This window comes from Bos javanicus, chromosome 1 (assembly GCF_032452875.1).
Source record: "Bos javanicus breed banteng chromosome 1, ARS-OSU_banteng_1.0, whole genome shotgun sequence".
NCBI lineage: Eukaryota > Metazoa > Chordata > Mammalia > Artiodactyla > Bovidae > Bos > Bos javanicus.
The window spans coordinates 127,503,802-127,529,659 of record NC_083868.1 but is presented as its reverse complement, the minus strand read 5'-3'; the positions used below and the strand labels follow the sequence as shown (position 1 = coordinate 127,529,659).

Here is a 25,858-nt window from a genome sequence, read left to right as displayed (position 1 = left end):
CAAGACCTTGCCCCAAGGCTGCTCTCGACTGTTTCTCCTTGGTCTCACATAGCCTCCAGTCTCTGATTCACAACTGCTTGAATCTGCCCTTTGGAACCCAGGAAAGGTCCTGGAGGCTGAATGAAGGCTGTTCCCTATAATCAAAGAAATGGGGGCACAGAAAGTCTCTGTGCTTAGGAGCCCCCCAGGGCCCTGCACAATATCAGCTGGGCTCCATAGCTGACAGGTCTGTGTGTTCCTAAAAGACCGTCTGAAAGGAGGAAAGGAGGCTGAAGAGATTTTCTCTTTTGTGGATACTGAAAAGGCAGAGATTTGAGCTAACTGCCTCCTCCCTCAAGGAGGGGGGTAAAGAACTCTACACTCCTTAAGTGTGACTTCCTTCTGAAGGGAGCAGTCTGGAAGGGGGCAGGGAGTGACTTTACAGTGGAGAAACCTGGCAGGACCAAGGTCAACGTCAGCAGTGATAACTTAAGTCAACAGTGTGCATCTTGACGATGAGAATGGCAATTTCCCTCTGTGGTCTTCCTCTCCAGTTTCTGTAACGCCAGTGTAATAATGAGAAAACAACAGACAAACCCACATTGAAGGGAATTCTATAAATACCTGACTTACCTGATCCTTCTCCAGGGGATCTTCCCAACCCAGGGCTCGAAGCCACGTCTCTTGTGTCTCTTGCACTGGGTGGGTTCTTTACCGACTGAGCCACCAGGGAAGCCCCCTCAAAACAGTCAGAATCATCAAAACCAAGGAAAGTTAGCTTCTGGAGGTCCAATGGTTGAGACTCCATGCTTCCGCTGCAGGCCAGAGGTTTGATTTCTGGTCAGGGAACTCGGATCCTGCATGCCATGTGTTATGGCCAAAACCAAACCAAAATAAAACAAAAATCGAGGAAAGTGTAAGAAACTACTATCACAGCCTAAAGCAGCCTGAGGAAGCTTGACAAGTAAATGTAATATGGTACCATGAATGCTTTCCTAGAACAAAAACAGTATATCATCTCCAAACTAAGGAACTCTGAATGAAGTACAGCCCAATGAGAGTCTTTCTGACTTTCAATATCTCCTGAAAATCCAAGACAGACTTTGTAGTCACATCAAGAATTAGGTGCTGCCTCTGGTGGCTGTTACCCCAAGATGAATGGGGACAGATTCTGGTCATCTGGTCTAGTGCTTGAAGTTACTTCAAGAGGGAGGAGCCAGGAGGAATGGCAGGGATAAATCATTTAATAGACACACTCATTCATTCATTCAATGAAACAGTGATACTCTCTTTTCAAAACAGCTCTCCCAGTCTCCATGGCCTTCGTGTCTATCCATCTTTACAGGTGGTGTGTATCATGCACTTCCATGTGCCTGCTAGCCTAAATCGTTCCGTCCTTGGCTTCATCTACAACTTACTTGCCATAACCCTCTCATCAGTAAATAGATCCAGCTGTCTAAAGACGTCCTTACACGCACAGCACACAGTGGTACTCAGAGCTCCTGAAACTTGCTGAGGCCACTGCTCTTTCAGTCTCTCTCTTGGCGGATGATGTCACCACCCCCTGCTCAGCAACCCAGATCAGGAGCTCACCCTGTGCTGAGCTGTTCCACAAAGCCCCTGAGCTACAGAATCGTGCCACCTTCTGAATGTTTCCAGGAGTTGAGCCTTCTGTCCAAAGAAAGTAGCCTGAGTTAAGAAGCTTCAGTTCAGCTTCTTAACACATCTCATCCCAGAGACAGCCTCGGTCCCCTAGCTGGATTCCCACCTCCAGCTCATCCACCCACCACCTGCCCATGCAGGGATGTCTCTAACGCACAGACCTGACCACACCACTCCCCTGGGACAGCCCTCCAGGATTCTCCCTCACCCCTGGAATAAAGGCCAGGCTCGTCAGCCTGGCACACAAGTCCCTTCATGAATTGCCTCCTCTTGTCATTGTCCCCTCATCTCCTGCCACGTTCCCAGCTTCACCTTCTGCTTCTACTATACAAGTGGAAATCCCCTTGTTCAACTTCCTCCCGTGTCCTCCTCCTTCTTGGGCTTCAAGCCTGAGGCAGGTGCCCTCAGGGCTCCTCCTTAGTGTTCTGATAGGCGCCCCCTTCCCCCTTCTCCCCCACCACTACTGTGCATAACTCAGCCATTGTGCTCAGTCATGAATGCAGTAATTGGCTAGTCTAAAAACTAAAAAACACAGCAATGAACAAAACAGAAAACCCTGTCTTCTTGGAGTGTCCTGCCTTCAATTTTTCTTCGATTTTCCTTCTCCCTGGGGAGATTTTGAAGGTGAGAACAGTTCTTATATGCATCTTAAATACTTAACACAGTACACAGCACATAGTGTGCAAAAAATACAGATGAATAGTCCATGAATGAAGACCACTGTTTCGCCCATCCTTCACGCCAGCCAACTCAAGGACAGGAGTTAGAGAAAACGCCTTCAACATGCTGAGCAAAAACAACTGGAAGGCTTCACTCCATACCCTTCCTAATCCTCCCAATTTAGTTAATTTCCTTTCCACTGAGCAGCAGGTTTAGTGGCACATCTGCATGTTCTTCTCCGAGGGTGTCCTCTTGCCTCTGGGGAGGACAGTTCTTGCACAACCAGAATATCGTAAATGTTGGTTGTTTTTAAGAATCAAGCTCCAGATGAAGCACAAACAATTCTATTTCTAGAACAGAGCAAGGATGTTATAAACTTTGTTGCCACGGAACCATGATAGTCCAGGGGCCAAAGCTTAGGGATGGGGCGGAGGAGAGTGGGAGTGGATGGACAGCCAATGCAGGGCGAGTTCCTCCGGGACAAAGGTGGAAGTGCCCCAAAGCTTGCCTTGCACCAGTGTGTCAAGAACTAGAAAATTATCCCGCACCTCTGTTGCTCCTTTTTATTGGACAGCCTTTAGTCCTGTTTGGGATTTTTGTTAAATCAGATGCACACTATTGTATTTGTAAATTTAGAAAACTAGCTGGATTAGCAAACCAGTGAAGAGGAGATGGCATGCATATTGCATGGCGGGGGGGGTCACTGTCACCAGGAGGCTGTCTGTGTTCCCTCCTCACCTGTGGGGACAGGAGTTGGGAGGTGAAACAGCCCAGTGTTGACTGCAGTCAGTGACCTCAGGGAGGTCTGGCCTTCCCATCAGCGCTGAGTCACTAGCTGACGTGCTCTCCTGACTGTAAGGCCACCACCGTGCCCTCCCCTGGGTCTCCAGAACAGAGAATTCTCCTGGAAATTCAGCAGAGGTGCCGGGGAGACCTGCACAACCTCCCTCCCGGAAAGCCTTCCCCTCCTCCCATGATGGGGGGATGTGCGGCACCTTCCTCTTCCTCTTTGTCCCCTTTTCTGATGAAGTCATTTCTTGTCCATCCTGTGGAGCTGTTGGACAAAGCACAGCCTCTGCATCTGCAAGGCCAGGATAAGAGGGGGCCACCCACTGCCTTGTTGGGGAATCTTGTGTAGGGTACTCGGACTCTATGCCTCACTTGCCTCCCATCCTCCGCCACCTCTCTGGATTCCTTTTTTTTTTTTTTTTTTTAATGCAATCTTTCTTTGTTATTGTGCTGCGCTGGGTCTACCTTGCTGCAAGCAGGTTTTTCTCTAGTTGAGGAGAGTAGGGGCTACTCTCCAGTTGTGGTGAGCGGGCTTCTCATTGTGGTGGCTCTCTGGTTACAGAGCAGGGGCCCTAGGTATGAAGGCTTCCGTAGTTGCAGCACGCTGGCTCTAGAGGGCGCAGGCTTCAGCAGCTGTGCCTCAGCTTCTCTGAAGCATGTGGAATCTTCCCAGACCAGGGATCCATCCTGTGATAGTAGGCTGGGGAATAGTACGATAAGGGTTACGAGAGGGAGGCTCCCCTGCGTTGGCAGGCAGACTCCTATCCACAGCACCACGTAGGGGACACAAAGGCAGAGAGAGCCAGCCAGCCCACACGTGTTGCCATCAAACTGTGTCCAATGAGGGAGCATCTTAAACCGTCACCCCCAGAGGAGTTTGTAGCATTGAGGTCCTTCCCTCAGGGCAAGCCGAGTGCATCCCTCACCTTTCCAGGACCCATTCGTCACGGTTGCTCATATCTGCTCCCAGAATACCTGTGTGTGCATGTTGTGTGTGGGTGTTTCACTGTGATGATCTCGGAAGGGTTTCAACAGAAGGCCGTTCTTCTCTGAATTCCTTTGGCTGTGCGTTGTAAGCTGAGCCTGGGCTGGAAGAGATGTTGGGTGTTCCCCATTCCTGGATTTGGGTGGAAAGGGGAAGATCTGAGAAGCACAGAGCTAGGGGGGAGATTGTACTCTCTGGCAGCTGCACAAGTGTTTGGAGCTCACGTGTTCCTGATGGAGAGGCTTCTTCTGGGAAGGCCTGTGAGTCAGGACCCCCAGAGTCCTTCTCTGGGTGACTTCTCGTGAGTCACCACGCTGATCGATGTCTGATGAATAAGTGGTGATAGTGCATTTTGCCTTCTCTGGTCTCAGGGCATGTGACCCTTTGGGGGGAGGGTCAGCAGTGGGGAAATGTGTCATCAACGTCTCCCCTTTGCTCACCCCTCTCTTTTCCTGCAGACGGTGTCAGACAGCGCATCTCAGCAGCGTGCAGTGTCTGATTCTTGTTCTTATCTTGTTTTCCTTTGTCCTAATTTTTTTTCCCCTAAATTGAATCATTCAAGTCTTTTCATGGCCTCTGAAATGAGTTGAATTTTCCTAGCCTTCCATTCGAATTCTGGCTCCTTCCCATTTTCCCATTCTGAACACCCTGTTCTCAAAACAAATTCATCAGCTAACTCTTCCCTGGACGCCGCACAGACTTTTCCAACCTTGCCCACGCTTCTCTTGTCAGGCTGTACCCACCACACTCACCTTTCAGGTTTTACTGTCTCTTCTTATGTAAATCTACAGAAGCCCTGCCCAAGTCTCACCTGGCCTCTCCACCCATCTCTGAGCCCCTAGCCTTAAGTGTACTTGTGACCCCCTTGAACTGGGCAGGGTTGATGGCTTCTGGCATCTTATCTTCCTGCCTTTCCTTTGTGTCAGGGACGCGTCTCTCACTTTGCTATGTTTCCAGAGCATTCCCAGAGCTCAGGGCAGGCTAGAGTACATCTGTAATATTAACAGGTGCTCCTTGATGTTTGCCTGAGATAAGGATGAAACAAGCTGCCGCCCTGAACTGTGCACCCTATGTTTGTTCCCAGGGCCCTTGGGTTTTAGGAGCGCCTGTGGCCGAGAGTGGGGGGTGGGGCACAGAAAGAAGAAGCCCAGAGCTAATTAGGCTTACACCTCTTCGGCAGGGGGGTCTCAAGTCACACTAAAAAAAAAGTATGTGCTGAAAATTTGAAAACCATTGTGATTATTTTCATGGCCCAAGTGATACATAGTAGGAAAAACTCGTGCCCACTGCTGAAAAGTGGTGCCTGTAACACTAAGAAACCATCAGAAAAGGAAGGTTTTGGCTCAGAGTGGGCACTTTACACAGAACCCAGTAAAAAGAGCTGACCTGTACGAAAGGGACACATAAACTTGCTGAGACCGTCTGAATGCTTAGAAGTTTGCCTTTTGGGTGACCAGAGGTCACAAGTGATGAAAACTCTGAAGTGAATCATTCAACAGTTAGACTGTCTCTTCTCTGCAGGCCTTGGAGCCCCCCAGGAGTCAGTGTGAAGCGAGGGCCCCTAAAGCCTTGCTTGCATGCAGGAGATAGGATGGAGTGGACCAGTTCAGTGAGAGAGGCTGGGCGGTGCAAGGCACAGGCAAGGAAGGCAGGGGCAGCTGCCGACTGCCTTAGTGGCTCACCCCAGATTTCCTCACCCTAGTTCTCTCTGCCACCCTCTGCCTGTTGCCCCCCTCACCAGCCCAGAGTCTATGGGTCTTCCTTGCACCAGAGCCCACAGTTGTCTGGCTGCCCATCACATTGTAAGAGGGAGAGCCTGGGTCCGTCCTGTGCTGAGTGGAGAGGAGGGGTCACCAGGGCGTCAGGCTGACTGTAGAAGGCCTGGTGTGGGACCCGACAAGGCAAGCCGGCTGACAGACCCTGCGCTGCAGGGGTTCTGAGCCCATGAGTCTATTAAGTGAGCAAAGGGATGTTGAAGCAGGGGATTTGCATCGTCTGAATCAGTCACTAACTGTGAGGCTCTTGCTTCCTCCGGAGGCTGCAGCCTTGTTGCTTCTCCGCCCGCATGGACTCTGCAGCATAAGACCAGACGCGGTTAGTGGCTTCTCAGCTCTGGTGACAGAGGAAGTCAGAATGCATGAGACCTTCACACACACTGCGATATCTTCCGTACAGAGCAGTGACTGAAACCAGCCACATAAAATGAAACTGCTGTTGCTGTTGCTACCTAGTCGCTCAGTTGTGTCCGACTCTTTGCAACCCTGTGGACTGTAGCCCACCAGGTTCCGCCGTCCATGGGATTCTCCAGGCCAGAACACTGGAGTGGGTTGCCATGCCCTCCTCCAGGCGATTTTCCCAACCCAGGGATCAAACCCCGGTCTCCTGAATTGCAGGCAGATTCTTTACCGACTGAGACACCAGGGAAGCCCAAAATGAAACTACACGTAATCAAAATGTCTCTGGAAAATCCTTCAAATCACCCAGAAGGTATGGGACGCATATGTCTCCCAGCAAGCCCAACACAGTCGGTTTTTCCTTTAGCACCAGAGCAGACTGTGTTTTTGGCTGACAACCAGGCAATGTGATTATTGTGCTTTCAGGGGCCATGTGTTAGGAAAAAAGCCTTTAAATGTTAGATCCAGTCTCAGCTACAGAGCTGCACAGGGAAATGCATATTCCCTCTGAGGCATCTCCTTGTAGGGGTGTGGGGATACCCCACAACCTAAGATCTTCTCCCTGATCTGCCCTTCTCTTCCTCCACCTCCTCTCCCTGCCCTCCTCCCTCCCCCTGCCTCCTCCTCCCGCCTCCTCCCTCCTTCTTTCCTTCTCTCTTTCCCTCCCTCCCTCCTTCTTTCTTTCTATCAATCATTTCTTTCTTTCTCTCCTTTTCTCCCTTACTCCCAACCCCCGCTTTCTTTCTTCCTCTGTCCCTTTCTTTCTCCCATCAAGGATTTGTGATGGTTACATTGACTTCAGTTAGTTGTTCCTGGGATGGCATGGGATTTCACTGGGAAGATGAAGGAGCTCTGTCTCTACCCCATTTGGCACCCAGGTGTCCTCTGTCCACACGGGAACAAGGTGCTCTCTGAGGCAGGAACAACGTCTTGTAGTTTGAACATCTCTTCCGTACCTTCTCCTTCTCACCACCAACACCAGCCCTCTGCAGGTACAATGTCCTGCTTAGATGTGCCTTGGCTACCTGGTTGATTCTGCCCATCTGTGCTTGGTTCCCCTACGTGAGAACTGAGCTTTAAGGAAGGGGAAAGGTACGCTAAAACAAAGCACTTGCTGAATTTTGAACAATTAGCTAATGATGGAAGACTCATCCTCGAGGTCTTTCTCTAAAAAGGAACAGAGGGGCTGGATCCATGGTCTTCAACTTGGCCATCCATAAGGATCACTGGAGAGAACAGATTCTGATTCGATAGCTTGAATCAGATAGCCAGTGCTGCCGTGTCCCCAGCCCAGTGCTAATGCAGGACCACACCATCACGGAAGGGGCCATGATGGGAAAAACAGCCCCAGAGTCTCACGTATGAACTCAGGATTATACTCCTCCCCAGGACCTAGTATGTATTTTTGTTGTGGAGACAAAATGGCTTAACATTTGTCAAGCATTCAGAGCAGTGCCTGACACAAAGCAAGTGCCATAGAAGTGTTTTTAATTACCAATAATTTGTAAAATCCTACGCTAGTTGTCTGACCCCTACACCTCTAAAATGAATGAAATCAACTTCTGAGATGCAGGTGAAATCCTGGGTGGAGAAAGCTGGCAGACAAAATAAGAAGTGTGAATGTCATTCATCATAATTTTACCTGCCTTGGAGCAGGTAAAGGTCTAACCCACATCCACTGTCCTAGGTGGCTGAGCTGAAAGAACAGCCCCCAAAGGCACAGGGCATCCACAGCTGCCACCCCAGTTCCCAGAGCCAGCACGGTTATTCTCCCCAGAGTTAAGCTCCCTTCCTCAGACCACCTCCCTACAGAGGTCTCTGCTGGACTCTGTCATACGTCGACCCCACCCCTAGTCTCTGTCAATGTTTCATCCTAATGGTCATCACTGTTTAAAATGATCTGCTTTGTTATGGTGTCTTCCTTACTAGAATGGAAGCATGTCTGTCTCATTCTCTGCTATACCTTTGACACAGAGGAGATGCCCAATTTATATTTGTGAATGCATGTACCACAACAGTGTCAGAGAGCAGAGAACTGAAGGGGAAAATATAACAGGTTCATTCTGTTTTGATGATTGTCCACTTTCAAGCTCTCATTACTATGAGCTGGGAGCTGCTTCCCAAGGGCTGCAGGGATCTGAGGGCAGCCAGTCTGGTTGTGGAAATCGCTAACCACTGGAAAAGGACCTCTCCCGACTTTCCCTGGAAGGCTGTCAGCCCTGCCCCAACTGCTGGCTGGTGGGACATTTGTCTTCAGGTCTCAGTTAGGTACAAGGACACTGGCTGGTGCCTTGGACAACCCTTATCAGAAATATTTGCATACTTTACACAGAGACATAAAACCCAAGCCACTTGGCTATCCCAGCCGGAGCAACTGACATGCTTTTCAACTTCCTTCCCAAGACCATCAGGTATAAAATTTACTATTTCATATATCCAGATGGAACATGGCCCAAGCATTTGGGTAGTTCAAATCAAAGACAGAAAGTTTCTAACTGGGAGTCACAGATGAATCTATAAGTACAACCCACCCAAACTTCTATAGTGTCTCTCACAAAGACCATTGTTGGCATTTGGGCAGAGGTCCTACTTTGCGGTGTGGGACTTTCTGGCACACTAGATACCTAACATCCCCCTCTTTGGGGAACTAATACCCTGGATGTCAACAAAATGCCACCAGGCATTTCCAAACACCCCTTGGGGGTGAGACTGACCCATTGGAGAAATGCCACTTAGGGGGATGGCAAATCACTTCATTTGACCTTAAATGTGGTATTTTAGCATCAGCTTGTTTGGGAGGTTTTTAAAAATAATTTTTAATTACAGAAGTAACCATCTCTTTGTATAAATGTATTTTGGATAAAGCTGAAGTCTCCTTTGACACCTACCTGCAGTTTTATCACCTGTCCACTTCTCTGTGAAAATGAGGGTAATTGACAGGATTTCTGTCCCTTTCTATGTGCTTCCGTACGTTTATAGAAACCTGTATAGAAGTCCAGTAGAGTGTCATTAGTGTGTGTTTGTACAAGATTTTCACTTGGAAATATGTGTTGAAGATCTTTGCATGTCAAAACACATACAGCAGGACTTTCCTGGTGGTCTAGTGGGCTATGACTCTACACTCCCAATGCAAGGGTCCTGGGTGCGATCCCTAATCAGGGAGCTAGATTCCGCATGCCACAACTAGAGAGCCCACATGCCTCAACTAAGACCCGGTGCAGTCAAATAGATAAGTAAATAAATAAAATTGTAAACAAACAAAAGACATCTTTTAAGAAAAAACAGAACTCATAGAGTTGCCTCCTCCTTTGTAGCAGCTCCCAGTATTTTACTGTGGTGATGGGCCTCTTAGCAGAGAGCAGCAAAGGAAATTACTGACAAGGTATCGCCTGTGGTCTGGTCACAGGACCAGATTAGACAAAAGCTGAGGTCATTTTGAATCATTGCCTCCAACCCTGCTGCCGTCCACAGAACAAAGCAGTGCCTTGACTTGAATCCAGAAGTAGTATCTCTAAGGCTGGCTACTCTGACTGGCATATGAGCCCAGCTCTCTGAGTCTCCTGCACCAAAATGGATTCCTTTCTTTCCTCAGCCTCCAGTGTGCCATGTCCCATCAATAAGTCCTGGTTCTAAGAGAGCAGTTTTGATGACTGCCTTTGCCCCTGAACCAAGTGATGCATAGAGAAAGGTGTTTACTTTTATGAGTCACTGTAGGTCTATGAAGTGAATACGTTGTATCCGGCACTTTTATCCTTTATCTCTAAGTCCCACAACATCCTTCATGATAGGTATTACCAGTTAATTTTTTTAAATAAGGAAACTGAGACCTAGAGAGTTTGGATGATTTGACCAAGCTGTTCAGTTATTGAGCAGACAGCCCGGGCACAAACCCAGGGCTTGCTTTCAGATGATAAACTGTGATATCGTAGATTTATTTATTTAGTCAACGATATTTATTGAATGTCTATAATGTGCTGGAAATGGTACCCAGTGCCAGGAATATGGCACTGAATAAACAAAAAGGAGATCTTTACCTTCACAGAGCTTACCTTCTAGTCAGGGAAATGATTAAGACATAAACAGACAAATACATACTGTAACTTAGGGGATGCTAAGTACCGTGAATGAATAGAAAGCAGAATAAAGGGACAGAGAGGTGCAGAAGGGGCTTCCTTATGTTTTAGTTTTATTATTTTTAAAGTCTGTATTGAATCTGTTACAATATTGCTTCTGTTTTGAATTTTGGATTTTTGGCTGAGAGGCCTGTGGGATCTCCCCAACCAGGGATCAAACTCACACCCTGGAAGGTGATGTCAGCCACTGGACCACCAGGGAAGTCCCAGAAAGGGCTTCTTTAGAAAGGGTCTTGAATAAGGCCTCTCTGAGGTGGTGACATTTAAGCAGAGACCTGAGCAAGCCATGCTGAAAACTCAGGTGAACCAGGCAGAGATCAGCAGGTTCAGAGGCCCTGTGGTGGAACATGCTGGGCAGGGCATTTCTAAAGAGCAGAGGAGGTCAGCAAGTCCAGACTGGAGTCCGCAAGGCAGGGAGATGTGGAGGTTAGGCCAGAGAGAAGCCACGTCCTGATCACTTGAACTTTCTAGGTCATGGTTAAGGCTTCAGATGGATTCCTGCTGTGATAGGAAGTTGTTGGAGAGTTTTGAACAGGGGAGTGGTATGGTATGGATTAAGTTTTTAGAATCATCCGTCTCCCATAAGAAGGAATATTGTAGGTAGGGTAGTGTAGATTCAAGGACCTCAGTTAGAAGGCCCGGTAGGAATCCTGGGAAGAGAAGATAGTGGTATGAGCCAGAGTGGTAAGCTGAGTGGCTAAGAGTGGCTAAATTAGCATGTTTTGGAAGTAGAACTGATAAAGCTTTTTGGTGAATTGGATAACCCTTAAGGAGAAAGAAGAGCAGTTAAGAATGACTCCTAGGTTTTTGCCTGAGCATCTCATTGGAGATGGTACCATTACTGAAGTGAGAAAATCTGGTATGGGAGTAGGGAGTAAATATGGGGAGGTGAGGAGAATCAAGAGTTCTGTTTTTGATACATTGCCATTGTGATGACTGTTAGACCTGCAGATGGAAGTGCTGAATCAGCCAATGGATCCATCAGAACTGAATCCACACTAGAGATACACTTGGGAAACATTGATGCATTTACAAGTGTGGCACTTAATGAGTTTACTACTGGGAATTGAGTAGAACTATTCATCCCTTGGACTGCAAGGAGATCCAGCCAGTCCATTCTGAAGGAGATCAGCCCTGGGATTTCTTTGGAAGGAATGATGCTGAAGCTGAAACTCCAGTACTTTGGCCACCTCATGCGAAGAGTTGACTCATTGGAAAAGACTCTGATGCTGGGAGGAATTGGGGGCAGGAGGAGAAGAGGACGACAGAAGATAAGATGGCTGGATGGCATCACTGTCTCGATGGACGTGAGTCTCAGTGAACTCCGGGAGTTGGTGTTGGACAGGGAGGCCTGGCGGGCTGCGATTCGTGGGGTGGCAAAGAGTTGGACACGACTGAGCGACTGATCTGATCTGATCTGATCTGATTCATGTAGCTGCTGCTGCTGCTGCTAAGTTGCTTCAGTCGTGTCCGACTCTGTGCAACCCCATAGATGGCAGCCCACCAGGCTCCTCTGTCCACGGAATTCTCCAGGCAAGAATACTGGAGTGGGTTGCCATTTCCTTCTCCAATGCATGCATGCGTGCTAAGTCGCTTCAGTCGTGGTCCGACTCTGTGCAACCCCGTAGATGGCAACCCACCAGACTCCTCTGTCCACAGGATCCTCTAGGCAAGAATACTGGAGTGGGTTGCCATTTCCTTCTCCATTCATCTAGCTAATTACCTACTATATGTAGCTCACAGCACTTTGTACTTGGAATACAGGAGCAAGCAAGACAGACAGGGTCATTACTCTGAAGTGGTTTGCTCTAAACCCAGCATACCATGAGGAATGATCTCAACCTCTGTTATTATTAAATTTGTTAAATTTTAGAGTAGAAACAAACTTAAGAGATAATCAAGTTCAAGCTCCCAAATTGCTCTCCAGTTTACAGCAGAGGAAATTGAGGCCTGGAAAGATTAAGTGCTTTGTTAAAATCTGTTGTTTAGAAACCACTTATATTTTACAGGATTTCCCTGGAAGTCCAGTGGCTAAGACTCCATGTTTCCACTGCACAGAGCATGGGTTCAACCCCTGGTCAGGGAACTAAGATCTCATAAGTCATGTGGCATGGCCAAAAAAGAAAAAAACACATTTTAGATTTTTTCAAAAATGCATATGTCCAGTCCACATTACTCATATTGTTTATTTTTATTTGTCTTTTCTTATACTCTAAGAAATAAATTTGAAGTTTAGTGGAAGGTAAAGGCTTTGCCTTAGACCTAAGAGGAATTCAACTGGATCCATTGAATACCTACTATGCTAGAGAAGTCAGCCCACAGAATAGGAGAAAATATAATATTTGCAAATTGTATTTCTCTTTTAAGATTTTTTTGATGTGGGTCATTTTTTAAAAGTCTTTATAGAACTTGTAACAATACGGCTTCTGTTTTATGTTTTGTTTTTTTGGCCAAGAGGCATCTGAGATCTTAACTCTCTGACCAGCGACTGAACCCTTACCCCCTCCATTGGAAGGCAAAGTCTTAACCACTGGATGGCCAGGGAAGTCCCATAAATTGTATTTCTGGTAAGGGACTTGTATCTAGAATGTGTAATAACTTTTACAGCTCAATAATGAAAAGATTAATAGCCCAATTAAAAAACTGGCAAAGGGAAAAAATGGCCAATTCACAGTATACAAGACCCCAGTAGTGGAGACAGACTCCAGTGAAAACTTCGGACCTTCCTCAGGATTCCAGGAGGTTCCATCTGAGGAGCAGGACAGCAGCATCACTGGGAGCTCTGGTGTTAAGTCATAAAGTCAGTGTGACTGGAGAATCTGGGAGCAGACATGCAGCCCTTGGAGACAGACTTGGCATGAGGCCAAAATATGAGCCCTCCAAACTGCAGGCTGGACAGCTCCCAGGAGTGGAGGAGGGAAGATGGTGGAAAAGAACTCTGAGCAAAGTGGGCTGAGCGGGTGGGTTGCCCCGCCCCTGGTGGTCACAGATGCTGGAAGATGGTGCCTAAGACCACAGCATGCTTACATTTCCTGTCCACACATGGTCTTCTGGTCCATAGAGCAGAGGGTGGTATGCTTGGCTCTCTGCTGGTTGAAGATTTCAAGGCAGACCAAGTGAAAATTTCTGGAGCCACTGAAGAGAAAGAAATGGACTGACATTTTGAGTGACCATGGTAAAGCCAAGATCAAGCAGATACCAAAGTATGATCCTCCTTCTGGGTAAAGAATAACCATAAAAGCTGTGCCTCAAACACGGTGTATCCTTGAGAAGGTTACATGGCTCAGATTCATGTCAGTTTTCTCTCTTGTCTGCATGCCATGGTGATACGCTCCATTGTGTGAATTATGAATGAGGCCAGTGGAGTCTCTTCTGAGTGATTCTCAAACTTTTCCATCCAAGAATCTCTAACAGTAGAAGAGAGAAAACTTGGATCCTGGGAACTCTGGGGGTTGTGGCTCTAATAGTAAGTCCAAAGTACAAAATTTGCTTCACGTGTCCCATTTGCCTTAAGAACCCGGTGTACTTTGTATTCTAATAATAGCAGGACAAGAGACCTTAAACTCTGGTCAACTTTGGTTACCTCTTAGTCAGCTCTGTAATAGTTTTCCATTGTTGCTGGAAAAACCACCATATATTGGGTTGGCAATAAAGGGCATTTGGTGTTTTCTGTAAGATGGCTCTAGTGGCACTTAGTTGTCTTTAACTTCATTCAAAACAATTTTCTTAGATTGTATTGTGACAGCTGTCATATCAATGTGCATTTTTTAAAAACATCAAAATTGGTCAATTTTGTGTAGTCATTTTAACATTGAAGTTGGATGGAAACAAGCAACGTTTCTGGCATATTATGCTTTATTATTTCAAGAAAGCTAAAAACATAGCTGAAATGCAAAAAAAGATCTGCACAATGTATGGAGAAGTTGCTATGACTGATCAAACAGGGCAAAAGTGGGTTGTGAAGTTTTGTGCTGGAGATTTCTCACTGGATGATGCTCATGGTTTGGTAGACCAGTTGAAGCTGATAATGGTCAAATTGAGACTTTAATTAAGAACAACCATCATTAGGCCTTGAAGGATTTAGCCGATATACTTAAAATATCCAAATCAAGCCTTGAAAATCATTTGCACCAGCTTGGTTTCATCAGTCACTTTGATGTTTGGGTTGCACATACTTTAAGAAAAAAAAAAAATCCTTCTTGACCATATTTCCACATGTGATTCTCTACTTAAATGTAATGAAAATGTTCCTTTTTAAAAACAAGTTGTGACAGGTGATAAAAAGTGGATAGTGTATAATAATGTGGGACAGAAGAGATCATAGGGCAAGTCAAATGAACCACCAACCACCACACCAAAGGCTGGGCTTCATCCAAAGAAGGTGATGTTGTGTATATGGTGGGACTGGAAGGGTATGAACTCCTTCTCAGAAAACCAAATGATTAGTTCCAGCAGGTACTCTTCCCACTTAAACCAACTAAAAGCAGCACTGGAGGAAAAGTGTCTGGAATTAGTCAGCAGAAAATGCAAAATCTTCCGCCAGGATAACGTAAGACCACATGTTTCTCTGATGACCAAACAAGAACTGTTACAGCTTGGCTGGGAAATTCTGATTCATCCACTGTAATCACCAGACATTGCACCTCCGGATTGCCATTTATTTCAGTCTTTACAAGATTCTCTTAATGGAAAAAAATTAAATTCCCTGGAAAACTATAAAAGGCACATGGAACTATTCTTTGCTCAGAAAGACAAAAAGTTTTGGGAAGATGGAATTATGAAGTTGTCTGAAAAATGGCAGAAGATAGTGGAACAAAACAGTGAATACATTGTTCCATAGAGTTGTTGGTGAAAACCAAAAATGTGTCTTTTATTTTTTATTTAAAAACCAAAGGAACTTTTTGGCCAACCCAATACTTGGTGGCTTAAAACACATACTTATTATCTGACAGTTCTCTGGGTGAGTGGATTGACAAGGGTCCCACTGGACCAAAGTCAAGGTGTCAACAGGGCTGTGTTTCCTTCTGGGGGCTCCTGGGGAGAACCACTCTCCCCATCCTCCCAGCTATAGAAGCTGGCCACCTTCCTTGGCTCGTGGCTCTTGTCCTCCGTCTTCAAAGTCAGTGACATTGTATCCCCGCAGCCCTTCTTCCATAGTCACGCCTCCCTTACTGACGTCAGCTGGGAAGGCTAAGGACTCCTGTGAAATCCTTATAATGTGTTCACCCAGATAATCCAGCATAATCTTCCTGCCTCAAGGTTCATGACCTTAACCACTTCTGCAAAGCCCCCTTTGCCATGTGAAGTAACATGTCCATAGCTTCTAGGGAGTAGGATGTGGACATCTTTTGGGGGTCATTATTCTGCCCACTACAGTTGGTATGACAAGAAGCCCTTCTGTTAATCCTGTGCCAAGTCGCTTCAGTCGTGTCCAACTCTTTGCAACACTATGGGCTGTAGCCTGCCAGGCTCCTCTGTCCATGGGATTCTCCAAGCAATAATACTGGAGTGGGTTGCCATGCCCTCTTCCAAGGGATCTTCCTTACCCAGGGATTGAATCTGAGTCCTTTATGCTCCTGCATTAGCAGGTAGGTTCTTTATTGCTAGCACCACCTGGAAAGCTCCAATTCTAGGGAAGAAATAAAAGTAATTTTCTATCTTCCTGAGAAGGTAGCTGGGCCTGATATATATCTGGACACTGCTTGTCATCAAGGATATAAACTTTACTGTATATCTGCAACCCTTCCCTGGACATGTTCTGAGAACTTTTGCAAAAGAAAGAAGCTGAATAAGGGAGCTATCAGAAGTTGACAATGACAACTGAGAGCCATCATCAAAGCTGATCTTACAACTACATGAGAAGTTGCTCAAGAACTCAATGTCGACCATTCTACGGTCATTTGGCGTTTGAAGCAAATTGGAAAGGTGAAAAAGTGGGTGCCTCATGAACTGACCACAAATCAAAAAAATTGTCTTTTTTGAAGTGTCATCTTCTCTTATTCTACGAAACAACAACAAACCATTTCTTGATCAGATTGTGACATGCAACGAAAAGTGGATTTTAAACGACAACTGGCCATCACCAGTTCAGTGGTTGGACTTCGAAGAAGCTCCAAAGTACTTCCCAAAGCCAGTGAGTGAGTGAGTGAAGTCGCTCAGTCGTGTTGGACTCTTTGTGACCCCATGGACTGTAGGAGCCTACCATGCTCCTCTGTCCATGGGATTTTCCAGGCAAGAGTACTGGAGTAGGTTGCCATTTCCTTCTCCAGAGGATCTTCCTGACCCAGGGATCGAACCCAGGTCTCCTGCATTGTAGGCAGATGCTTTACCATCTGAGCCACCAAGGAAGTCCCAAACTTGCACCAAAAACAAAAAAGATCATGGTCACTGTTTGGTGGTCTGCTGCCGGTATGATCTACTATAGTTTTCTGAATCCTGACAAAACCATTACTTCTGAGAAGTATGATCAGCAAATCAATGAGATGCACCAAAAGCTGCAACATCGGCAGCTGGCATTGGTCAACAGAAAGGACCACAACAATGCCTGACCGAATATTGCACAACCAACACTTCGAAAGTTGAATGAATTGGGCTACAAAGTTTTGCTTCATCTGTCATATTCACCTGACCTCTCACCAACTGACTATCACCTCTTCAAGTATCTCGACAACTTTTTCCAGAGAAAATGCTTCCACAACTAGCAGGAGGCAGAAAATACTTTCAAGAGTTCATCAAATCCCGAAGCACAGATTTTTATGCTACAGGAATAAGCAAAGTTATGTCTCATTGGCAAAAAATATGTTGATTGTAATGGTTCCTATTTTAATTAATAAAGATGTGTTTGAGCTTAGCTGTAATGATTTAAAATTCATGGTCTGAAACCACAATTACTTTTTCACCAGTCTAATAGTTTCCCTCCCCATCCCTCCTTTACCCATTCCAACAATTTAGCTTCCTCTCAAAGCTCCCATCTTGGTGGCAACTGAAAACACCGCTGTGGAGTCCCCAGAGGCCTCTCAGAAGACAAGCTCACCCTCCTCCCCCACCAAGAACTTGTGCTCAGAGCCTGCAGTGCCTCTCCTCAGCAGGGGCTGGGATAGTAGTTTCTGGCTTCGTGAGGCTACTCTCTGGGAAGAAATTTCCTGGAACAACCCTCGACTGGCAGCCAGTTCCCTAAATAGTGACTATGATTTCTTACCAGTTAAAGAAATCACCTTCCAAACCCCAGTGTTCACCCTTTGACCACGTTCAGCCCAAGGCAGGAGGTAACCTCCAAGTTTTCAATCCTGTCTGGATGACTCAGCACTTCCACTGCAAGGACTGAGGGTTTGACCCCTGGCCGGGCAAGTTCTGCAGGCCTCCTCCCTGCTGCTCCCCACCCCCTACTCCCCTCATCCCTGCAACCCCAGCCGAAAAAGAAGAATCACAGGGATGTTAAAAAAAAATACTGGCACCTGGTTTTTCATCCCACCATCTGACTTAGTGAGCTTGGGAGTCCAGCTAGCCAAATGATCCGGGATCAGCCCACAGGGCTAACCAATTACCAGGAGTCACTGTGAATAACTGTGAGGCTGGGGTGGGGGTGAGGATAGCAGCCTTGAGATAAATACTTCCCATTAGCTGGGAAGTTTCTTTGGTAGCTCCTCCCCCTTTAATTTATGCTACTCTTTCTCATTTTCTCCCTTCTACCCCTTTTTATTATAATTACTTAGAATTAATTGTACGGTTTCCTTTTGTTCATCCAAGCTATTGTTCCATTACAGCAAAGGGTGAGGGTGAAAAGGGCAGCTCAGTCTACAGTCTCTTAATGTTTTTATTTCCCCTTGGTTTGAAAGTCTTGTTAAGGGAGTTGGGGTGAGACATTCAGACTCAGGGTAAATAGGAAATGAGTCAATGTACAATTTGCTCCAGCCTGGCCTGCTCTGTGTAGCATCAGACTTTCTAGAAAGCTCAGGCAGAAGGCATGTCTCAGACTCTCCCGTTTCCTTTATGACTTAGTGCTCACATCTGAAGAAGACTAAGGTGCACAAACCCAGTAGATTTCAGAATCCCTGAAAGAAGGCACTGTCTACCATGAATGTTTTATTCTGCTGTCTGCCAGGAGGAAATTAGTGTGAGAGAACAGCTGCCCAGTACTTCCACTACTAGCTTTTATAAAGGAAGAATCAAAGAACTATTCTTCATTTTTTAAGCAAAGCTGGGGTTTCAAAATATTCTTCTTTTATACTCATGACATTTGCTGAAGAATCTTAAATTTAGGTGGTGTCAGTTCAAAAGCCATACAGAGTGTGTGTTCTGTGTGCATGAGCACTTTTGCCATCATGGAAACTGTAGTTGTATATCTTAGATGTTAGGCTTCTAGTGTTAGAATTAGAGATAAAATGAGAGGAAGGAAATGGTTTCCACATCCAAAAGCTGGTTAATGTGTTTCCTGATTTTAAAAATGATAGTGTCATTTAATTGGCAGCTATATTAGCAATAATTTATGGCTCATTTGAACCTAATTTTGGGGGGAGGGGAGGGGGCTGTGCCCAGTCTTAGTTGTGGCATGTGGGATCTAGCGCCCTGACCAGGGATCAAACCTGGGTCTCCTGCACTGGGAGCAAGGAGTCTTAGCCATTGGACCACCAGGGAAATCTCTTGAATCTGATCTTAACCCATTGATAGTCCTGGTTCAACTGGCTAAGACTATGGCTTCAGTTTCATCTGAATGCAAACAGAGCTGCAGAGGTATTGATATACACACATAAGTTTATATTATACATAGACACTTATATATTTAACCTAATGCATGTCCATACTGTAATATTATGTTCATGTTGCTCAGTTCATGGGCCTATTTGTCTCAGATTCATTCCTCACCTTTTCTGCTTTACTGAGTCTCAGGGGAACTGGCCACTGTGGTTTACCAGGTTTCCAGGTCACCTGACTCAGTCTCTGTGGGGTCTCTGGGCCCTGATGTGCTTTGTTTGAGCCCTCCGAGCATCTCTGGTGGGTATGGGGTTTGATCCTAAATGGGATTTTGCCCCCCCTACCATCTTGCTGGGGCTTCTCCTTTGTCCTTGGATGTGGGGTATCTTTTTTTCATGGAATTCAACATTGTTATACTGATGGTTATTCAGCAGTGAGTTACAATTTTGGGGTTCTTGCAGAAGATGAGCACACGTCCATTTACTATACCATCTTGTGTCTGAGCCAGACCTGTGTTTGAGTCTCCTGTAGAGGTATGGGTCAGCAGTAGCCTGCCACAGGGGCAGGGACTCTGGGTGCAGCAGACCTGTGGCATAAGCCCTCCTGGAAGAGGTCACTATTAACTGCCGGGGTCCAGCCCCAGTGGATCCAGGGAATTCCAAGCGGGGACGGCGTCGGCGAGGATCAGGAAACAACTGCTTAATTAAACGTTAATTAAGGATATAAAGAGTAATAGAATAAGGATAGCTCAGTGAGGAAATTCAGTGGAGAAAAGAGGCTGAATAATTCAGCCAGAAGGTAAGAGAAAGAACGACATGGTGAGACTAAGTTTCGGTGAACAAGGCCCGCACTTTATTTTCCAAAGTAGTTTTTATACCTTAAGTTATGCATAGAAGATAATGGGGGAAGGGGTAGAGTCATGCAGTAAGCCAGGCTTTCTTCCTGCAAACTTATCATATGCAAAAGTTTAGGTGATTTGCATCATCTTCTGGCCCGGAGGCCTTTTCCTCTAAAGGTGATTATTCTAAAGTCAGGCGCCAGCCTCCAAAAAGTATTAAAGTTGCATTCCTACAGAGCAAAGGTGTGGTGGGCTATAACAAGAAAAAGAATTAACTCAAGGGTCCCAGGTTACAAACATTAAAGCTACTATTTACACCAATTATATTAATCAATACACTGCCAGGAACACAGCAGGTAAGGGATATGGAGACTTAGCAGCAAATATTGGCCCAACAAGTGAAAATCCCTTCACCAATACAATTTCTAATCAATCTTTTGACTGCTCAAAGGAATCTGTATTTAGACAGTTTAGAACATCTCATGCCTCTCACAGTTTGGAGGCTCTGAGCAATCACATGTGGCCAGAAAAACCTATTCAGGCAGGCTAGAGGACTTCCAAGGGAGTTTGTAGGTTGAAACACTGTCACACCCAGGAATTATTAACTGGAGCTGTAAGCTAACTCTTTTTTCTGAGAGAGGTAGTGGGGGACAGGTGAAAGCACAAAGCAGAAAGTAGGCAGACTCTGGTTTTGGGGGTAGATTGCTCGAGAATTTCCAGGGAGACTCCTGAGGCTTGATCCCGCCTTTGCGTATGCCAAGCCTCCTTCCTCATGACCTTTGCCAGGGGCGGAGCTCGCTCCCCGAAATTAACCCCACCATACAGTCGCAAAACAGACAACACACAAACTGCAGAACAATTATACCAAATAAATTCTCACAATCTTAAGAAAGTTCTAGGACTCACAACAGATTTCCCAAACTGGGAATCTGGCAAATGGACTGAGAACCCCCAGGGAATTTGGAGGCCTGTGGAATTTGATTACAGATCTTGCACGGGAGACTGGGGAAACAGACTCTTGGAGGGCACAAACAAAACCTTGTGTGCATCAGGACCAAGGAGAAAGGGGCAGTGATCCTACAAGAGACTGACCTAGACTTACCTGTGAGCACCCAAGAGTCTTCAATGGAGGGTGGGCAGTAGCCTGCTGCAGGGTCAGGGGCACTGAGTGCGGCAGTGTGTGCATAGGACCTTTTGCAGGAGGTTGCCATTATCTTCATTACCTCCACCATAGTTTGGTCTAGGATCAAACAATGGAGGGAACCCAGCCCCGCCCATCAACAGAAAATTGGATTAAAGATTTACTGAGCGTGGCCTCGCCCATCAGAACAAGACCCAGTTTCCCTTGCAGTCAGTCTCTCCCATCAGGAAGCTTCCATAAGCCTCTTATCCTTATCCATCAGAGGGCAGATAGAATGAAAACCACAATCACAGAAAACTAACTAAACTGATCACATGGATCACAGCCTTGTCTAATTCAATGAAACAATGAGTCATGCTGTGTAGGGCCACCCAACAGATGGGTCATGGTGGAGAATTTTGACAAGATGTGGTCCACTGGAAAAGGGAATGGCAACACTTCAATATTCTTGCCTTGACAACCCCATGAACAGTATGAAAAGGAAAAAATTATGACAATGAAAAATGAACTCTCCAGGTTGGTAGGTGTCCAATATGCTACTGAAGAAGAGTGAAGAAATAACTCCAGAAAGAATGAAGAAGGAGCCAAAGTGAAAGCAATGCCCAGTTGTGGATGTGACTGGTGATAGAAGTAAACTCTGATGCTGTAAAGAACAATATTGCATAGAAACCTGGAATGGTAGGTCCATGAATCAAGGTAAATTGGAAGTGGTCAAACAGGAGATAGCAAGAGTGACCATCAACATTTTAGGAATCAGTGAACTAAAATGGATTGGAATGGGCAAATTTAATTCAGATGACCATTATATCTACTACTGTGGGCAAGAATCCCATGAAAGAAATGGAGTATCCCTTATGGTTAACAAAAGAGTGCAAAATGCAGTACTTGGATGCAATCTCAAAAACTACAGAATGATCTCTGTTCCTTTCCAAGGCAAACCATTCAATATCACAGTAATCCAAGTCTATGCCCCGACCAGTTATGCTGAAGAAGCTGAAGCTGAATGGTTCTATGAAGACCTACAAGACGTTCTAGAACTAACACCAAAAAAAGATGCCCTTTTCATCATAGGGGAATGCAAAAGTAGGAAGTCAAGACATACCTGGAATAACAGGCAACTTTGGCCTTGGAGAACAAAATGAAGCAGGGCAAAGACTAACAGAGTTGTGCCAAGAGAATGCACTGGTCATAGCAAACACCCTCTTCCAACAACACAAGAAAAGACTCTACACATGGACATCACCAGATGGTCAATACAAAAATCAGACTGATTATATTCTTTGCAGCCAAAGATAGAGAAGCTCTATACAGTCAGCAAAAACAAGACTGGGAGCTGACTGTCACTCAGATCATGAACTCCTTATTGCCAAATTCAGACTTAAATTGAAGAAAGTAGGGAAAACCTCTAGATCATTCAGGTATGACCTAAATCAAATCCCTTACAATTATACAGTGGAAGTGACAAATAGATTCAAGGGACTAGATCTGATAGAGTGCCTGAAGAACTATGGATGGAGGTTCGTGACATTGTACAGGAGGCAGTGATCAAGACCACCCCCAAGAAAAAGAAATGCAAAAAGGCAAAATGGTTGTCTGAGGAGGCCTTACAAATAGCTGAGAAAAGAAGAGAAGCTAAAGGCAAAGGAGAAGAGGAAAGATATACCCATTTGAATGCAGAGTTCCAAAGAATAGCAAGGAGAGATAAGAAAGCCTTCCTTAGTGATCAATGCAAAGAAATAGAGGAAAACAATAGAATGGGAAAGACTAGAGATCTCTGCAAGAAAATTAGAGATATCATGGGAACATTTCATGCAAAGATGGGCACAATAAAGGACAGAAATGGTATGGACCTAACAGAAGCAGAAGATATTAAGAAGAGGTGCCAAGAATACACAGAAGAATTATACAAAAAAAGATCTTCATGGCCCAGATAACCATGATGATGTGATCACTCATCTAGAGCCAGACATCCCGGAATGCGAGGTCAAGTGGGCTTTAGGAAGCATCACTACAAACAAAGCTAGTGGAGGTGGTGTAATTCCAGTGGAGCTATTTCAAATCCTAAAAGATGATGCTGTGAAAGTGTTGCACTCAATAAGCCAGCAAATTTGGAAAACTCAGCAGTGGCCACAGGACTGCAGAAGGTCACTTTTCATTCCAATTCCAAAGAAAGGTAAGGACAAAGTACATTCAAACTACTGCACAATTGCACTCATTTCACACGATAGCAAAGTAATGCTCAATATTCTCCAAGTCAGTCTTCAACAGTATGTGAACCGTGAGCTTCCAGATGTTCAAGCTGGATTTAGAAAAAGCAGAGGACCAGAGATCAAATTGCCAACATCTGTTGGATCATCGAAAAAGCAAGAGAATTCCAGAAAAATATCTACTTCTGCTTTATTGATTACACCAAAGCCTTTGACTGTGTGATCACAACAAACTGTGGAAAATTCTTAAAGAGATGGGAACACCAGACCACCTTACCTGCCTCCTGAGAAATCTGTGTGCAGGTCTAGAAGCAACAGTTAGAACTGGACATGGAACAACAGGCTAGTTCCAAACTGGGAAAGGAGTACATCAAGGCTGTATATTGTCACCCTGCTTATTTAACTTATATGCAGAGTACATCATCCGAAATGCCAGGCTGGATGAAGCACAAGCTGGAATCAGGATTGACGGGAGAAATATCAACAACCTCAGATATACAGATGACATATGCCATATCATATGTAGATGATATGGCAGAAAGCAAAGAACTAAAAAGCCTCTTCATGAAAGTGAAAGAAGAGAGTGAAAAAGCTGGCTTAAATCTCAACATTTAGAAAATGAAGATTATGGCATCCAGTCCCATCACTTCATGGCAAATAGATGGGAAAACAATGGAAACAGTGACAGACTTTATTTTCAGGGCCCCCGAAATCATTGCATATGGTGACTGCAGCCATGAAATTAATAGATGCTTGCTCCTTGGAAAAAAAGCTATGACCAACCTAGACAGCATACTAAAAACCAGAGACATTACTTTGCCAACAATGGTCCATCTTAGTCAAAGCTATGGTTTTTCCAGGAGTCATGTATGGATGTGAGAGTTGGACTATAAAGAAAGTTGAGCGCCAAAGAATTGATGCTTTTGAACTGTGGTGTTGGATAAGACTCTTGAGAATCCCTTGGACAGCAAGGCGATCCAACCATTCAATCCTAAAGGAAATCAGTCCTGAATTTTCACTGGAAGGACTGATGCTGAAGCTGAAACTCCAATACTTTGGCCACCTGATGTGAAGAACCGACTCATTTGAAAAGACCCTGATGCTCGGAGAGATTGAAGGCAGGAGGAAAAGGGGATGACAGAGAATGAGATGGTTGGATGGCATCATCAACCAGATGGACAGGAGTTTGAGCAAGTTTCAGGAGTTGGTGATGGACAGGGAAGCCTTGCATGCTGTTGTCCATGAGGTCGCAAAGAGTCTGACATGACTGAGTGACAGAACTGACCTGAACTGAACTGAACTGAGGTCACATGTGTTCCAGCCTGGTTCAGGCGATGAGAAGCACTGGATTAGGGTAAGGGGAAAGTCAGGGTGTATCTCTCCCAGGAAGCCTCTGGCCTTTTTGTGACATTTCTGATAGTACCTTAGCAAGGTTCCAGCCCTTGCTAATAGGACCAGCTGTGCTTCCAGCCACCATCAGTGACCCCAGCCTCTGGGCTCTGGTAACACCATCTTCTATGACTTTCCCTCTGGCCCAGTCTGGGCAGTGACTTGCACTATCAGTAATCTAAGCTTCTCAGATCATCCATCAACTGTGTAACCAATTCCCTGCATTAAATTACCTCTGTTGTAAACATGTGGTAATTTCTATTGTTCTGGGCAGAGAATAACATATATCATGTTAAAAACGTATTTTTAACACAATATTGTAAATCAACTATATTTCAATTAAGAAGAAATTTTTCTTTAACAAAGCTTTTGAGTTTAGTCACTAAGTTGTATCCGACTCTTTGCAACTCATGGACTATAGCCCGTCAGGCTCCCCTATACGTGGGATTTCCCAGGCAAGTATACTGGAGTGGGTTGCCATTTTCTGCTCCAGGGCATCTTCCTGGCCCAGGGATTGAACTCACATCTCCTGCACTGGCGGGCGGATTGCTTACCACTGAGCCACCAGGGAAGCCCTTAACAAAAGCTGCTGCTGCTGCTGCTAAGTCGCTTCAGTCGTGTCCAACTCTGTGCAACCCCATAGACGGCAGCCCACCAGGCTCCCCCGTCCCTGGGATTCTCCAGGCAAGAACACTGGAGTGGGCTGCCATTTCCTTCTCCAATGCATGAAAGTGAAAAGTGAAAGTGAAGTTGCTCAGTCGTGTCTGACTCCTAGCAACCCCATGGACTGCAGCCTACCAGGCTCCTCCATGCTGCTGCTGCTAAGTCACTTCAGTTGTGTCCAACTCTGTGCGACCCCATAGATCGCAGCCCACCAGGCTCCTCCATCCATGGGATTTTCCAGGCTCCTCTGAAGCCTTTGGAAATTCTTTAATTAAGGTTGTAGGTACCAATATATTATATTCTGTAATTATTTCTTTTAAGGGCCTCTCAGAATCTATGGAAATTATTATTACTTACCAGTAAAATTTTAAAATTCTTAAATATCATAAATGGTTGTGAATTCTACTATCTTGGACTTGAAAGCAGTGGCCTAGTTTTACTCAATACATTCATAGGATAAATGTAATGGAAATAGTGCATCATGAGCCCACGAATGATTGTCATTCATAATAGAATTGCCACTCTTTTGTATTTTGCAGAAATAGCT

At 45.4% G+C, this 25,858-nt stretch overlaps 1 long non-coding RNA gene across 1 annotated transcript in view; it reads left to right on the top strand.

The window, feature by feature from the left end:
• LOC133249569 (uncharacterized) overlaps window positions 1-19,041 on the top strand; it is a 36,650-nt gene extending 17,609 nt beyond the window's left edge. The window contains exon 3 of the long non-coding RNA XR_009737023.1: window positions 11,326-19,041. This is a non-coding gene — a long non-coding RNA (uncharacterized LOC133249569). The remainder of the gene's footprint in view (window positions 1-11,325) is intronic.
• The last annotated feature ends 6,817 nt before the right edge of the window (window positions 19,042-25,858 follow it).